Below are 16,902 nucleotides of genomic sequence, written 5' to 3' on the forward strand. Positions count from 1 at the left end.
TGCATATGACGCCAGTGCACCAAGGAGGAACCGAGCAGAGGGACCAGGTGCTACTCCATGACAGATCCCGGACACGGCTGTTGACCCACACAGGGGAATACAGGAACAGACAGGTTAGGCTGGCACACAGACTGGTGGGTATAGGCAGGCACGACTGGTATGCAGGCAGGCGGGTATGCAGGCAGGGGGCTACAGGCAAGCACGGCTAGAGTGCAGACAGGGAGGCACTAGCAGGTTGGAACACAGGTGGGATAGGACCCAGTACACACTGGGACTCAGGAACAGAACCACAGATGTGGCGGACAAACACAGCAGAGTGAGGCCGCCCAGAGAGGTGAGCGAGAGCAGGGCAAGACGAGACTGCCTAGAGCAGTGAGCGAGAGTAGAGCAGGACGAGGCCGCCTAGAGCGATGAGCAAGAGTAGAGCAGGATGAGGCCGCCTGGAGCGGTGAGCAAAGTAGAGCAGGACGAGGCCGCCTGGAGCGGTGAGCAAGAGTAGAGCAGGACGAGGCCGCCTGGAGCGGTGAGCAAGAGTAGAGCAGGACGGGGCCGCCTGGAGCGGTGAGGAAGAGTAGAGCAGGACGGGGCCGCCTGGAGCGGTGAGGAAGAGTAGAGCAGGACGGGGCCGCCTGGAGCGGTGAGGAAGAGTAGAGCAGGACGAGGCCGCCTGGAGAGGTGAGCAAAGGGTCAGAGCAGAGCGAGACTGCCGGGGCAGTGAGCAAAGGAGTCAGAGCAGAGCGAGACTGCCGAGGCAGTGAGCAAAGGAGTCAGAGCAGAGCGAGACTGCCGGGGCAGTGAGCAAAGGAGTCAGAGCAGAGCGAGACTGCCGGGGCAGTGAGCAAAGGAGTCAGAGCAGAGCGAGACTGCCGGGGCAGTGAGCAAAGGGTCAGAGCGGAGCGAGACTGCCGGAGCAGTGAGCAAAGGGTCAGAGCGGAGCGAGACTGCCGGAGCAGTGAGCAAAGGGTCAGAGCAGAGCGAGACTGCCGGAGCAGTGAGCAAAGGGTCAGAGCGGAGCGAGACTGCCGGAGCAGTGAGCAAAGAGTCAGAGCAGGCTAGAACCGCCGGAGCGGTGAACAAAGGCAGAGCAGGCTAGAACCGCCGAAGCGGTGAGCAAAGGCAGAGCAGGCTAGAACCGCCTGAGCGGTGAGCAAGGCAGAGCAGGCTAGAACCGCCGGAGCGGTGAACAAAGGCAGAGCAGGCTAGAACCGCCGAAGCGGTGAGCAAAGGCAGAGCAGGGGGGACAGGGCTCTGTACACACGGAACAGGCAGGAAGGGAAAGGCAGAACCAGATACCAACAGGGTACTTGCAGTGAAGTAGCGAGTGGACCACAAACTCACAAACGGAAGTACAGTGACAACGAGCAGGAGTTAGGTACGAGTTCAGACTCTGAAGAAAAAGGAAAGGTACGGACTGTCACGCTGTCTCTGTATACTGGAGGTAGGGGGCCTAAGCTGACCCTAAGCTGGGGCCCTGACTAATCCCTCAACCTGGAGGTACTGTTAAAGGTACAGAGGTCCAGGCCGCCAGCGTAACCCCTACCTCCTGAGGATCCCTGCACCTAAGTAATCTAGTCCTGAGAAGGACCCCGATCACAACAAAAGGGGACAAGTAATAATATGCCCACACACAGTACTTAGACGAACGAGACAGTACAAGGGAAAAACCAAAACCACCTTGCATACAAAAACTACACAACTACAACAGAGGGAACACCAACGGGAAAGGAGATAAATGATAAAGCGAGGAAGGGAAAAAACTCTCCGAATACACTTATCTCTGAAACTCCAAATACCACGATCCGCTCTGTTAGTCTGCATGAAATGCTTTCACCGACACTTCCCTAACAGACCAGCAGGCATTTGAAGGAGTCTCACTACAGCAGCATTGATTGCAGCTGGGCGAGGCTGGACCTGTCTAGCACAGAGAGAGAGAGAATTAACTCCCTCACTGCCGAAAAACACAAAGCACCAAAAAGTCAGCTGCGAGAAGTCAGGCTGTGTAATCGTGACGATCTTCGTGGCGACACACCCGTGACAGTACCCCCCCTTCTACGAGGGGCCTCCGGACCCTCAGGGCCAGGTTTATCCGGGTGAGTCGTGTGGAAGGCCCGAACTAATCGGTCTGCGTTAATATCCGACGCAGGAACCCACATCCTCTCCTCAGGACCATACCCTTTCCAATGAACCAGGTACTGAAGGGACCGGCGATTAAAGCGTGAATCGATGACCCTCGATACCTGGAACTCCAAGTTACCATTGACCACCACTGGAGGGGGAGGTAAAGGTGACGGTACCACCGGCGCCACATACCTCTTAAGCAACGATCTGTGGAACACGTTGTGAATTTTAAACGTAGGGGGGAGGTCAAGACGGAATGCCACCGGATTAATTATAGAACTGATTCTGTACGGCCCGATGAACCTGGGACCCAGTTTCCAGGAGGGAACCTTAAGTTTTATATTCCTGGTAGACAACCATACCCGATCGTTCACACTTAGGTCCGGACCAGACACTCTCCTCCTATCAGCCATACGTTTGTATCGGTTCCCCATAGTATTCAGATTCTTCAGTACCCCTCTCCATACTGAAGCGAGTGATGAGGAAAATCGTTCCTCCTCAGGAACCCCCGAAGAGCCCCCCCTACTGAAAGTACAAAACTGGGGGTGAAAACCATATGCCCCAAAAAACGGGGACTTACCAGTGGACTCGCTCCGCCTATTATTAAGAGCAAACTCTGCCAGAGGTAAGAAAGAAGCCCAGTCCTCCTGGTTCTCTGACACAAAACACCGGAGATATGTCTCCAAGCTCTGGTTCATTCGTTCCGTCTGACCATTGGTCTGAGGATGAAAAGCCGATGAGAACGACAAATGCATCCCCCGCCGTGCACAAAACGCCTTCCAGAACTTGGACACAAACTGAGACCCCCGATCAGACACCACCTCGGAGGGTACCCCGTGAAGCCTCACAATCTCCCCAATGAACACCTGCGCAAGAGTTTTAGCATTAGGGAGAGCAGGAAGAGCGATAAAATGTGCCATCTTGCTGAACCTGTCCACTACAACGAGTATGACCGTTTTACCCGAAGACGGAGGGAGGTCCGTAATAAAGTCCATAGACAGATGAGTCCAAGGACGCTCCGGGATCTTCAAAGGTAAGAGGGCCTCAGACGGACGGGTATGTGAGGTCTTAGAGCGCGCACAAACCCCACAGGACGCGACAAAAGTTACCACCTCCTTATGTAAGTTAGGCCACCAAAACCGACGCGAGAGGAGATCCACAGTTGCTTTACTCCCCGGGTGTCCTGCAAAAACTGAGTTATGGTGTGCCTCGATCACCTTTTGTCGCAACTGATCTGGAACAAACAGTCTCCCCGGAGGTCCAAAGGGGCGTCCCCCTGAGCCTCCAATACCTCCTCCTCCAGCTCAGAGCATACTGCCGAAACCACCACCCCCTCCTGAAGGATAGGAATCGGGTCGTCCGTATTCCCGGCCCCAGGGAAACTACGAGATAAGGCATCCGCCTTTACATTTTTTGACCCAGGACGATATCTAACGACAAAATTAAACCTGGTAAAAAACAATGACCACCTAGCTTGTCTGGGATTCAGACGTTTCGCGGACTCCAGATATAGCAGGTTCTTGTGATTGGTGATGACGGTGACCGGATGGACTGCCCCCTCCAAAAAATGGCGCCACTCCTCAAAAGCTAACTTAATGGCCAAGAGTTCCCTATTGCCGACATCGTAATTCCTCTCGGCGGACGACAATTTTTTAGAGAAAAAGGCGCACGGATGCCACTTACCAGGGGACGAACCTTGTGACAATACTGCTCCCACCCCTACCTCGGAAGCGTCTACCTCTACAATGAATGGCTGTGACGCATCAGGTTGAATGAGTATGGGTGCCGAGGCAAAACATTTTTTCAAGGAGGAGAATGCTTGACAAGCCTTGTCAGACCACCTAGAAAAATCCGTCCCCTTTTTAGTCATGTCTGTGAGAGGCTTAACCATGGACGAGAAATTACGAATGAACTTCCGGTAATAATTAGCAAACCCCAGGAAACGTTGTAGTGCCTTAAGATTCTCTGGCCGATCCCACTCAAGAACTGCCCGCACTTTCCCAGGGTCCATACGAAAACCGGACGCTGAAACCAGGAAGCCTAAAAACTGGAGTTCCTGTACGGCGAACACACACTTTTCCCATTTGGCATACAGTTTATTATCCCGCAAGATCTGTAACACCTGCCTAACGTGCTCCTGATGAGACACCAGATCCGGCGAGTAAATTAAGATATCATCCAGATATATGACAACAAACTGTCCCACCAGGCGGCGAAAAATGTCATTAACAAAGTGTTGGAACACCGCCGGGGCATTAGTCAGACCGAATGGCATGACAAGGTTCTCATAATGCCCCTCCAGAGTGTTAAACGCCGTCTTCCACTCATCCCCCTCCTTCATCCTAATCAGATTGTACGCCCCCCTGAGATCCAACTTAGAGAACCATTTGGCGCCCACGATCTGATTAAAGAGATCGGGAATAAGTGGGAGCGGATACGGATCTCGGACCGTAATCCGATTAAGTTCACGGAAATCCAGGCAAGGGCGTAGGCCTCCATCTTTCTTCTTAACAAAGAAGAACCCCGCAGCCACCGGTGAAGATGAAGGTCTAATATGCCCCTTAGCCAGACTTTCTGAAATATAATCCTTCATGGCCTGCCTCTCAGGACCAGAAAGGTTATACAACCTAGCTTTAGGTAACTTGGCCTCAGGGAGCAGTTTTACAGAACAGTCATACTCGCGATGAGTAGGTAGTTCCTGACACCCTTTCTCCGAGAATACATCCTCAAAGTCCGCCAAAAATGGAGGTAAGACCCAAGGAGTAACCGCACCGATGACCGTGTTCATGCAGTTTTTATTACAGAATTTACTCCATTGGCTTATCTCTCTGGTTTGCCAATTAATAACCGGGTTATGCTTAGTTAACCAAGGAAGGCCCAACACTATAGGAGTGGGAAGACCCTCCAACACGTAGCAAGACAACAGTTCTTTATGTATCGCCCCCACTTGAAGTTTTACGTCATGCACAGCTTGCAAAAAACTTCCCTGACCGAGAGGCCTGGCATCGATCGAGAATATGGGGATGGGTTTAGCCAACTCACTCAATCGCATACCTTGAACCCGGGCAAACCGAGCATCAACCAGATTAGCCCCGGCCCCACTATCCAAAAGAACAGATATCCTCTCAGTTCTCGTACCCACCACCACCTCCGCCGGTACGAGAAACTGAGACGAACCTAGGGACGAAATACCTACTCCCAGATTGCCGTCCACCACACAACCTGGGATCAACAGTTTTCCGACGACTCTACACTCTGCAAGGGACGGGATGGACACCCCCCAATAAAATGTCCCTTTCTCCCGCAGAAGAAACACCTTCCTGTCTTATGGCGCACCACCGGTCCCCTCCCCCGAAATGATGTCCCTCCTAATTGCATAGGCTCCTCTGGACTGACCAGGGGAACCACCATATGAGGGGACCTTGTAGGAGGTGGAGTCATCACAGGGGGTAGAGTTATCCCGCACCTCTCCCGAAGCCGTCTGTCAACGCGAATAGCAAGGGCCATAGCGGCTTCCAGTGACGCGGGAGAGTCATACTGTGCCAACACATCCTGTAATTTGTCGGATAAACCTTGACAAAACTGGCTCCTAAGAGCCGGGTCATTCCACTGGGTGTCCGTGGCCCACCTACGGAACTCCGAACAGAATTCCTCCGCCGGACGATCTCCCTGCTGAATCCTACGTAACTTAGACTCAGCAAGGGAGATCCGATCTGGGTCATCATATACGAGTCCCAGAGCAGCGAAAAACCTATCCACTGACTGGAGAGCCGGGGAGCCCGGGGGAAGAGAGAACGCCCAAGATTGTGGGTCCCCTTGTAGGAGCGAGATGACAATTCCCACCCTTTGTTCTTCACTCCCCGATGACCGAGGCCGCAGCCGAAAGTACAACTTGCATGCCTCCCGGAAAACAAAAAACTTGTCCCGCCCCCCAGTGAACCTGTCAGGGAGAGCTACTTTAGGTTCTGGTCCGGCTTGCTCCTGGGGATACAAAACCTTGGACCTAACGTCCGCCAGCTCCATGGACAAACTCTGCAACTGCCGAGCTAGACCGGCTACTGGATCCATGGTAGCTGGAGAAAAACTAAGTGGTCGGTGAAAATGTCACGCTGTCTCTGTATACTGGAGGTAGGGGGCCTAAGCTGACCCTAAGCTGGGGCCCTGACTAATCCTTCAACCTAGAGGTACTGTTAAAGGTACAGAGGTCCAGGCCGCCAGCGTAACCCCTACCTCCTGAGGATCCCTGCACCTAAGTAATCTAGTCCTGAGAAGGACCCCGATCACAACAAAAGGGGACAAGTAATAATATGCCCACACACAGTACTTAGACGAACGAGACAGTACAAGGGAAAAACCAAAACCACCTTGCATACAAAAACTACACAACTACAACAGAGGGAACACCAACGGGAAAGGAGATAAATGATAAAGCGAGGAAGGGAAAAAACTCTCCAAATACACTTATCTCTGAAACTCCAAATACCACGATCCGCTCTGTTAGTCTGCATGAAATGCTTTCACCGACACTTCCCTAACAGACCAGCAGGCATTTGAAGGAGTCTCACTACAGCAGCATTGATTGCAGCTGGGCGAGGCTGGACCTCGTCTAGCACAGACAGAGAGAGAATTAACTCCCTCACTGCCGAAAAACACAAAGCACCAAAAAGTCAGCTGCGAGAAGTCAGGCTGTGTAATCGTGACGATCTTCGTGGCGACACACCCGTGACACGGACATAGAGAAACACAGGAAACAGGCTAGAAGAGTATACAGACAAGAACAGACACAGTAACAAGATACAGGAGCGGGTCTAGGTATGCAGCCCCTAGAAGGCGGGAGGAACAGGCTAGGAGCGTGTTCAGACAGGCCTGGAAATACAGCCTCCAGGCAAGCAAACACAGAAAGGGACCTGGCACATTCAGAGTGAGAGAGCACACTGAATGAAACACAATGCTCAGGCATGGGTTAATTGGAGCAGCTGGTTTAAATACCAGGTGACAGACAGCAATAGGCTGAGGACGCACAAGGGGTGTGCCCGCAGCAGGTACAAGAAACAAGAAGTGATTGGGCGCCGCCCTTAAGCAGCAGAATCAGAAGCAAGCAGACAGCATGGAGGGAAGCCAGAGAGACATTCTGGATTGGAGATCAAGTGCGCGCTCTTGCACAGTGGGAGATGGACCACTATGCAAGGACGCCGCCAGGTATGTTACGCCCCCTCTTCTTCAGTCCTGCCAGAATGTTCCGCAGGGAATTCGAGGGCCAATCCTTCACTTCAAGGAGATCACTTCCATTGTCCACCGGAAAAACTGGTCTCCTCTGGGTAGCTAGGATGCTACCTCCTATCCAGCCATCCTCAGCGACAGACGAAACGGGTGGAGTACCAGGAACAGCACACAAGGAAGTCTCTCTCCACTTATTATCAGGTAGCACCCCAGAGGGTTCAGGAGACAACTGGAAGCCCTCCGCCGGGTTGGAGGGGTGCAGAGACTCAGGGGTAACCTCTGCTTCGGGGTACATCTTGTCAAGCTCACAGGATGAAATGGGCGAGGTATCAGGTACAAGGTGTAGAAAAGTCACTGTCTCTTTGTTATCAAGTGGTACCCCGGAGGATTCAGGAAACAACTGGGGATCCTCCGCCAGGTCGGAAGAGTTCAGAGACTCGGGGGTCACCTCTGCTTCAGAGTACACTAGGTCGGACTCACTGGAAGAAGCGGGCGAGGTATCAGGTACCGAGTATAGGAGAGTCTCTGTCCATTCGCTATCAGGTAGCACCCCGAAGGGTTCAGGAGACAACTGGAGGTCCTCCGCCTGGTTGGAGGGGTGTAGAGACTCGGGGATAACCTCTGCTTCGGAGTACACTAGGTCGGACTCCCTGGACGAAGCGGGCGAGTTATCAGGTACAGAGTATAGGGAAGACTGTCCATTTGCTACCAGGTAGCACCCCGAAGGGTTCTGGAGAAAACTGGAGGTCCTCCGCTGGTCGGAGGGGTGTAGAGACTCGGGGTTAACTACCGCTTTGAGGTACCCATTGTCAGGCTCACAGGACGGAGTGGACGAAGTATCGGGTACCGGGTGTAGGGAAGTCTCTCTCCATTTGTCATCAGGTGGTATCCCGGAGGATTCTAGGTGGGCAGAAGTCTCTTCGGGCAGGAGAACAGGTGCGCTAACCCACGCATATTACCCGTAGGGGCTGCTCCGGGATACAGGGAAATGAAGCTTCAGCAGGGACTTCAAGGTTGGGATCAGGAGGTCTTTGGGAGAACAGACCCAGGAGTGACGGCTTGCCTCTACCCCTAGCACGTCTGGACTGCATCTTGAGGTTGGGAGAAGTATTCCAAAGAGTGTAGTCATCCTGTGTGGATTCTGGATGGGCAGTAGTCTCTTCGGGCAGGAGGACTAGTGCGCTACCCACACACATTACCCATCGGGGCTGCTCCGGGATATTGGGAAGTGAAGCTTCAGCAGGAGCCTCCGGGTTAGGATCATCGAAGACCATTAGAAAGACCATTAGAAAGGCCACCAGGAAGGCCATTATGTCCAGGACGATAGGATCCTGTGCGTCCCATTTCAAGGCATCACCCGCTAGGTAAGACATCATGAATCCCACCTTAGCCCGATCGGTGGGAAAACAAAGAGGGTAGAACTTGAAGTGTAGCATGCATTGCTCCACAAATGCACGACTCTGTCTTGGATCCCCATAGTACCGTGGCGGATCCGCAGGAACGAGTGCAGAAAGATCCATCAGGACGGGTGCGTAATTCGCCTGGAACTCAGCTAAAGAAAAAAAATATATATATTTTTTTTTATTTATTTTTAATGCACGTATTCGCTGGAAAACGTCTCAGAGAGCGAAGGCCGTGGGGCTCAACGGGAACCATGGCCTGAGCATGCTGTAATGCACACGCCCAGGCTGAGCGGCGTGTGCGTGTGATTCCACTGGACCGTGCCGGAGAGTGAATGCCTGGAGGGGCGTAACTAGGTATTCACCCGATCCGACCAGGGTCGCACGACGGCATACGACGCCAGTGCACCAAGGAGGAACCGAGCAGAGGGACCAGGTGCTACTCCAGGACAGATCCCGGACACGGCTGTTGACCCACACAGGGGAATACAGGAACAGACAGGTTAGGCTGGCACACAGACTGGTGGGTATAGGCAGGCACGACTGGTATGCAGGCAGGTGGGTATGCAGGCAGGGGCCTACAGGCCAGCACGGCTAGAGTGCAGACAGGTAGGCACTAGCAGGTTGGAACACAGGCGGGATAGGACCCAGTACACACTGGGACTTAGGAACAGAACCACAGATGTGGCGGACAAACACAGCAGAGTGAGGCCGCCCAGAGAGGTGAGCAAGGCAGAGCAGGCTAGAACTGCCGGAGCGGTGAGCAAGGCAGAGCAGGCTAGAACTGCCGGAGCGGTGAGCAAGGCAGAGCAGGCTAGAACCGCCGGAGCGGTGAGCAAGGCAGAGCAGGCTAGAACCGCCGGAGCGGTGAGCAAGGCAGAGCAGGGGGGACAGGGCTCTGTACACACGGAACAGGCAGGAAGGGAAAGGCAGAACCAGATACCCACAGGGTACATGCAGTGAAGTAGCGAGTGGACCACAAACTCACAAACGGAAGTACAGTCAGGCTATGTGCCCACGATGCAGAAATGAAGCAGAAAATTTCTGCAGCATTTCTGCATCTCCCTGGCAGAAAAAACGCATGCAGATTGTGCATGCGTTTTTCCTGCAGAATACATGCGGATTCACATGCGTTTCCGCATGCAGATTGACAAGCGCTTTCCAGGCGATAGCATCACTTGGAAAGTGCTTGACAACTAGGTCACACTATATAAATCCATGCAAACGGCATGGATTTATACAGTGTGAACCGTAAAAATTAAAACAAATAAAGCTATACTCACCCCCGAGGCCCCGGTGTGTGCAGCAGCGCTCGTTCCTGTCTGGTTCCCGGCTGCCGGCATATCGCCAGACAGAGCGGTGAAGGGCCTGCGGTCACATGACTGTGACGTCACCGCAGGTCCTCAAGTGATGCCGGCATTCAGAGAAAAGCCTTCGGAAAGGTGAGTATAAACTTTATTTGTTATTTTATTCTTTTTTCACAGGTACAATGGTACCCAGGTCTGGATGAGAGTCTTCTCTCCTCCCGAACTGGGTACCATCCGCACATAGAGACGCATAGTAGCCGCTTGTACAAATGTACAGTCGCGGTTTCTATGCGTTTCAATGCAAGTCAATGGCGGGAGTTCCGCTGCGCTTCCGCAAAATTAAATGACATGCTGCGGATTTTTGTACGCAGCATAAACGCTGCGGAAAAATCCGCAGCATGTGCATAGAGCATGCGGAATCCCCTTGGGGACCATGGGGTGCAGATTACCTAGCGTTTCACAAGCGTTTCCGCTGCGGAAATTCCGCAGCATAAACGCTTGAAAAACGCTACGTGGGCACCCAGCCTCACAACGAGCAGGAGTTAGGTACGAGTTCAGACTCTACAGAAAAAGGAAAGGTACGGACATAGAGAAACACAGGAAACAGGCTAGAAGAGTATACAGACAAGAACAGACACAGTAACAAGATACAGGAGCGGGTCTAGGTATGCAGCCCCTAGAAGGCGGGAGGAACAGGCTAGGAGCGTGTTCAGACAGGACAGACAAGATACAGGAGCGGGTCCAGGTATGCGGCCCCTAGAAGGCGGAACGAACAGGCTAGGAGCGTGTTCAGACAGGCCTGGAAATACAGCCTCCAGGAAAGGCAGGCAAGCAAACACAGAAAGGGACCTGGCACATTCAGAGTGAGAGAGCACACTGAATGAAACACAATGCTCAGGCATGGGTTAATTGGAGCAGCTGGTTTAAATACCAGGTGACAGACAGCAATAGGCTGAGGACGCACAAGGGGTGTGCCTGCAGCAGGTACAAGAAACAGGAGGTGATCGGGCGCCGCCCTTAAGCAGCAGAAACAGAAGCAAACAGACAGCATGGAGGGAAGCCAGAGAGACATTCTGGATTGGAGATCAAGTGCGCGCTCTTGCACAGTGGGAGATGGACCACTATGCAAGGACGCCGCCAGGTATGTTACAGCTACATATAGTTTAACCAGAAATCTCTGAAAATACTTAGATGAAAGTGAGTAAGAATTTTGGGACTTTTGACGTATTCATGCAAGTTTAACCCAGCTCCGCCAAAATGGGTGAAACTGGAGTGCAATGGGAGTGTGACGACACAGCTTGTCTAATTCATGATGAGCTATGGTACATATTATGCCAGATAATCTTTGGTTGTTGTTGTTTTGTCTGATAGTAAGAGGTGTCTGTGAGACCCACTGAAGTGGTTGCTGATCCCAGTCGATGACTTGACTCCTGCTCTAGAACAAGAAGGAATGCCCTTATAGAAAAGAGGTCTCTGATACAGCGATTAATGACGGACTGATCTCTGATGACTACCTGTTAGGTGAACCATAAGTGGAAGAACCCCCTGATCTGAATTTCTAACCATGAACAAGTAATACTGTGAGACTTCCTAATGTGACCTGCAGGTTTTGAGTGTGCCAGCCTGCTTACCCTAATGCCAACTGCTGGAGGATAGTGGGACCTGATAAAATGTTAGGGAGTGGGGCCTGTATGCAAAGTGGCACTGTGGCTTGGGACCAGGGGTGGACACTGCAGCTTGAAGATGTACCATAAATGATTGATTATATGGGGTGTCATGACCCTTGTGGTGCATAAAAATAATGGAAAGCAGGAAGGAGAGGTCTCATCGTTTCAGAGAAAATACAGTATATTATAAATATCCGTCCAGAGACCAGAGTAGTTCGGCACCACCCACGACCGACTCTTCCCAGCACTTCTGCAGGTGATTGACAGATTTCTCCATCGTGTTTACAAAGGGAGAGACCTATCCCTTACCTCTGGCCGGCTGGGAAGAGTCTGGACTCCGGCTATGGTCCTCGGCCGGACCTCCGGACTATATTTTCTCCAAGCATTTCAGAGTAAAATAGACACGCTGAATTGTGCAGCCAGGCTTTGATTTATGCTACCTTCGGACTGCGCAACATGAATAAGATGACAAGTTCCCTTTAGTGTGTATTATGAAAGAAATCTTAGTGCTTTATCTAACAGTTATAGGAAACTCACAATTTGAAAGAGAGTCTACGTCAATGGCATTTTAGCATCATGGGTTACATTAATAATAATGTCCAGATTGGTGAGACATTAGAGACAATTGGTGCCTGCAAAACCTTCCAAAAGCACTTGACAGAAAGCCCTCGTGTAGGTGTATACAAATATCAAAGACTGACCGTCACTTCCAAACAGAAAAAACAGGTGTGAACAGGTGCAAGCCCCATACAGCTGTAATGCCCTGATGGCGACCCTGCTCACAGGTGAAGTGTACCTACAATAAAAATTACAGACCTCTCCATTCTTTGTAGGTGGGAAAACTTGCAAAATTGACAGTATATCAAATACTTTTTTTTCCCCACTGTATACAGTGAAAGTATTCACCCTCCCTTGACTTTTTACCTATTTTGATACATCACAACCTGTGTTTCAATATTTTTGTAATCCGATTTGTGTGTGATGCATCAGTGCTAAATAGTCTAAGTTGGTGAAAAGAAGTGACAAAAATATAGGCATAAATTAAATTTTTGGGATCAAATAACTAAAAATTGGCATGCGCATATGTATTTATCCCTTTTTGCTATGAAGCCTCTAAAAATTTCTGGTGCAAGCCATTACTTTCATAAGTCTCATGCTTAGTGACAGAACGTCCACCTGTGTGCAATGTAAGTGTCACGTGGTCTGTCAGTATATACACTTTACCTTTACTGAAAGGCCACAGAGGCTGCAACACCATTAAGAAAGAGGCTCCACTAACCAAACACCACCATGAAGACCAAGGAGATCTCCAAACACCACCATGAAGACCAAGGAGATCTCCAAACACCACCATGAAGACAAAGGAGATCTCCAAACAAGAAGGGACAAAGTTGTTGAGAAATACAAGTCAGGGTTGGGTTATAAAAAATATCCCAATCTCTGATGATTCCCTGGAGCACTATCAAATCCATTATCAGCAAATGGAAAGAACATGGTACCACAACAAACCTGGCCAGAGATGGACGCTCACAGTGGTGTAACCAGAGCCTGATGGACTCTCCATCCTGGTATAAATGTCCCTCATCCTAGTATATATGTCCCTTATCCTGGTATAAACTGTATATCCCCCATCTTGGTATATGTCCCCCGTTCTCCCGCTGTTCTTTAATGTATAGAAAAAAATAAACCATTATACTCACCAGGGGCATACATAGAAGTCATGGGGCTCCATAGTAGAAGTATAATGCACTGCCAATAGTCCTCTATATAACAAACTGCACATCCCATAGTCATCCATGTACTATAATCAGTGATAAGTGAGCACTAAAATGCTCGGGTACTCGTTGTTTGAGTCAAGGAAATTGGAATGCTCGAGTGCTCGGGCCAAGTAACGAGCCCAATGTAAGTCTACGGGAAACTCGAGCATTTTTCTGGCGACCCCCCCCCCCCCGGCGGTCTGCAGAGGGCCTAAAAATTGCCCAGATCAATGGGAACAGTGCTCAAATGACATGGGAACAGCATGGGGAAGACCCCTGGAAGCATCTCTGACTCCCAGTTCACTGCTGTCAACAACGTTGTCAGAGGTATTACGCCACTATTATGGACTCACAATAAAACATGCAAAAGCAAAATCAAAATGGATTTTCCTGGGCAATATGTTAAGGAACATCCTTTACAAAAACAAAAATGGTCGTCCTCACCTTGGGCAATGTTCACAAGTAGCGTTTTTGATGCGTTTTTGCACTTTTGCATTGCTTTCAACCAAGACAAATGCGTTCACCGGGAAATGACATTTAAACATTTTACTACCTTATCTGGCCATGTGGTGTGTGACACATCATCAGACACATCCTGTTTCATTTATGATGGAGGGACTCTGAAAGTCACAAAGACTATTTTTATAGGGCCATCAAGCGGCCCTTACTATTCTTAAAGGGCCATAAAGCAGCCCTCGCTATTGTTATAGAGCCATCAGCTCTGCTATGCTTTGTTGTTCCCATTATTAACGGAGTGGGTCTCCTATACTGTTATTGCGTATGCAGTGACTGCAATGGCTGCCAAAAATTTGGAGAAACTCCAATGCTCCTTGCAAGAGACGTAGAGGAGGGCCTCCTGCAAAAAATGCTCCTGTTATTAGGAAGTGTGTCTCCCATACTGTTTGCCTATGCAGTGAAGCATTGGCTGCCAAAAATTTGGAGGAACTCCAATGCCCCTTGCAAGAGATGTAGAGGTCGGAGGGCCTCCTGAAAACAATGTTCCCATTATTAGGAAGTATGTCTCTCATACTGTTTGCCTATGCAGAGAAGCAACAGATGAAAAAAATTTGGAGGAACCCCATTGCCCCTTGCAAGAGACGTAGATGTCGGAGGGCCTCCTGCAAAAATGCTCCCATTATTAGGAAGTGGGTCTCCTATACCGTTTGCCTATGCAGTGAAGCATCGGCTGCCAAAAATTTGGAGGAACTCCAATGCCCCTTGCAAGAGACGTAGAGGTCGGAGGGCCTCCTGAAAGCAATGTTCCCATTTTAGGAAGTGTGTCTCCCATACTGTTTGCCTATGCAGTGAATTAACAGCTGCCAAAAATTTGGAGGAACTCCAATGACCCTTGCAAGAGACGTAGATATGTTGATATGGTACATATGGTGGTGATATGTGGTGGAGGATGAGGATGCATAGAAGGAGGAGGACAAGAGCAAATAGACAAAATCAGGAAGCGTATACCCATGTCTGGGTGTGAAAAGGTGCATGGGAAAAGAGTTAGACCTCCCCAAAAAATGATACTGTATTTGAGTTTGTTACGCTGCTATCATTCAGTGGTTTTGAGAAGTCTGGCCCAATCCAGCCCTTGTTCATTTTTATAAGAGTCATTTTATAAGAGTCAGCCTGTCCGCATTTTCAGTTGACAGGCGATTGCGCCTATAGCTTATAATACCACCGGCTGCACTAAAAACCCGCTCTGATAAAAAGCTAGTGGCAGGGCAGACCAGGACCTCCATGGTATAGAGAGCCAGTTCATGCCACATGTCCAACTTGGATACCCAATAATTATAAGGCACAGAGGAATCACGGAGGACGTTGGTATGGTCGGCAAGGTACTCCCTCACCATCTTCCGAAACTTTGCACTCCTTGTGAGAGGACCCTGCGCCTCAGGGCCTGTGTAATGGGATGGTCTGAGAAAACTGTCCCAGAACTTTGACAGTGTTCCCCTGCCTATGCTGGATTGCATTTGTGGCTCTCTCGCCTGTACTCCTTGGTTGTCGTACGAACTGTGACCTCTGCCGCCAGCGTTTTCATATGGGAATTTTTTTAATAATTCTGCAATAAGGGCCTTCTTGTACTGCCCCATTTTATTAGGCCTGTCCTTCAAGGGAATAAGAGACATAAAGTTCTCCCTATAGCGTGTGTCTAAAAGCGTCACCAACCAGTAATGACTGTCACACAAAATTTGGACAACGCGAGGGTCACGGGAAAGGCAGTGTACCATAAACTCAGCCATGTGTGCCAGACTGCAAAGTGGCAAGACTTCCGTGTCCTCACCAAGAGAACGACTGACCATGCTCTCCTCCTCATCCTCATCCTCCTCCTCCTCTTCCTCCTCCTCCCTGTCCTCAGACCATCCACGCTGAACAGACGGTATGACAGTTGTGCAGGTAGTACCGTCTATAGCGCAGGAAACTAGCTCCTGTTTCTCCTCCTCCTCTTCCTCATTGTCACCCAATCCTTGTTGGGATGAGATGAGGCTGGGCTGCGTGTAATCATTCTGTATGGTTCCTTGCTCCATCTCATCGTGCTCCGCCTGCAATGCATCCTCTTTAATTGAGAGCAGAGAGGGTTTCAGAAGACAGAGAAGCGGGATGGTGACGCTAATTATGGCGTCATCGCCGCTCACCATCTTGGTGGAGTCCTCAAAGTTTTGGAGGATGGTACAGATGTCTGACATCCATGTCCACTCCTGAGGTCTTATGTCTGGAGTCTGACCTGAATACCGACGGCCTTGTTGATGCTGGTACTCAACAACTGCCCTCTTCTGCACACAAATCCTTCCCAACATCTCCAGTGTAGAGTTCCAACGCATGGGGACATCACACACCAGTTGGTGAGCTGGAAGCTGCAAAAGCTGCTTGAAGCACGGCAAGGACGGTGGAATCTGTAGCTGACTTTCTAAAATGGGCACACAGGCGGCGTACTTTGACAAGCAGATTCAGCAGATCCGGGTAGGTTTTGAGAAACTGCTGAACCACGAGATTAAGCACATGGGCCAGGCATGGTACGTGTGTGAGTGTGACGCCTCTACTCGTAAAGCCCGTGTTTAGTTTTGAGTTTACCCTGGGTGATGGGGGACTCGGTGTCGGGTCCAGTGACGAAGAGATGGGATGTAGCCGTGGCCCGGACCCGACCCGTGCTCAGGGCCGTCACATTAGAAAGAGATGGTGTGGGCTTGTCCGGGTTGAGTGGCTGATTAACGACTACGCCACCTTTGGTGCCTGGTGAAGGGTCACCAGCGCCGCTACAGTCCGCCGAGGCCCGGTGTCATGGCGGCCAAAGTTCTCACTGCTCCCCACAGGCGGAGCAAGGCCTCAGGGCAGGCAAACAGGATGGAGGAGGGGTAGTAGTGCGAGGAGTACGGGCACCGCGTCGCATGGTATGGCGCATAATGAACAGTCCGGAGGCCATAGGGGTGAACTTCCA

Source organism: Phyllobates terribilis, unplaced genomic scaffold (genome assembly GCF_046119375.1).
Source record: "Phyllobates terribilis strain yellow unplaced genomic scaffold, ASM4611937v1 Scaffold_7__3_contigs__length_470593459, whole genome shotgun sequence".
Lineage (NCBI taxonomy): Eukaryota > Metazoa > Chordata > Amphibia > Anura > Dendrobatidae > Phyllobates > Phyllobates terribilis.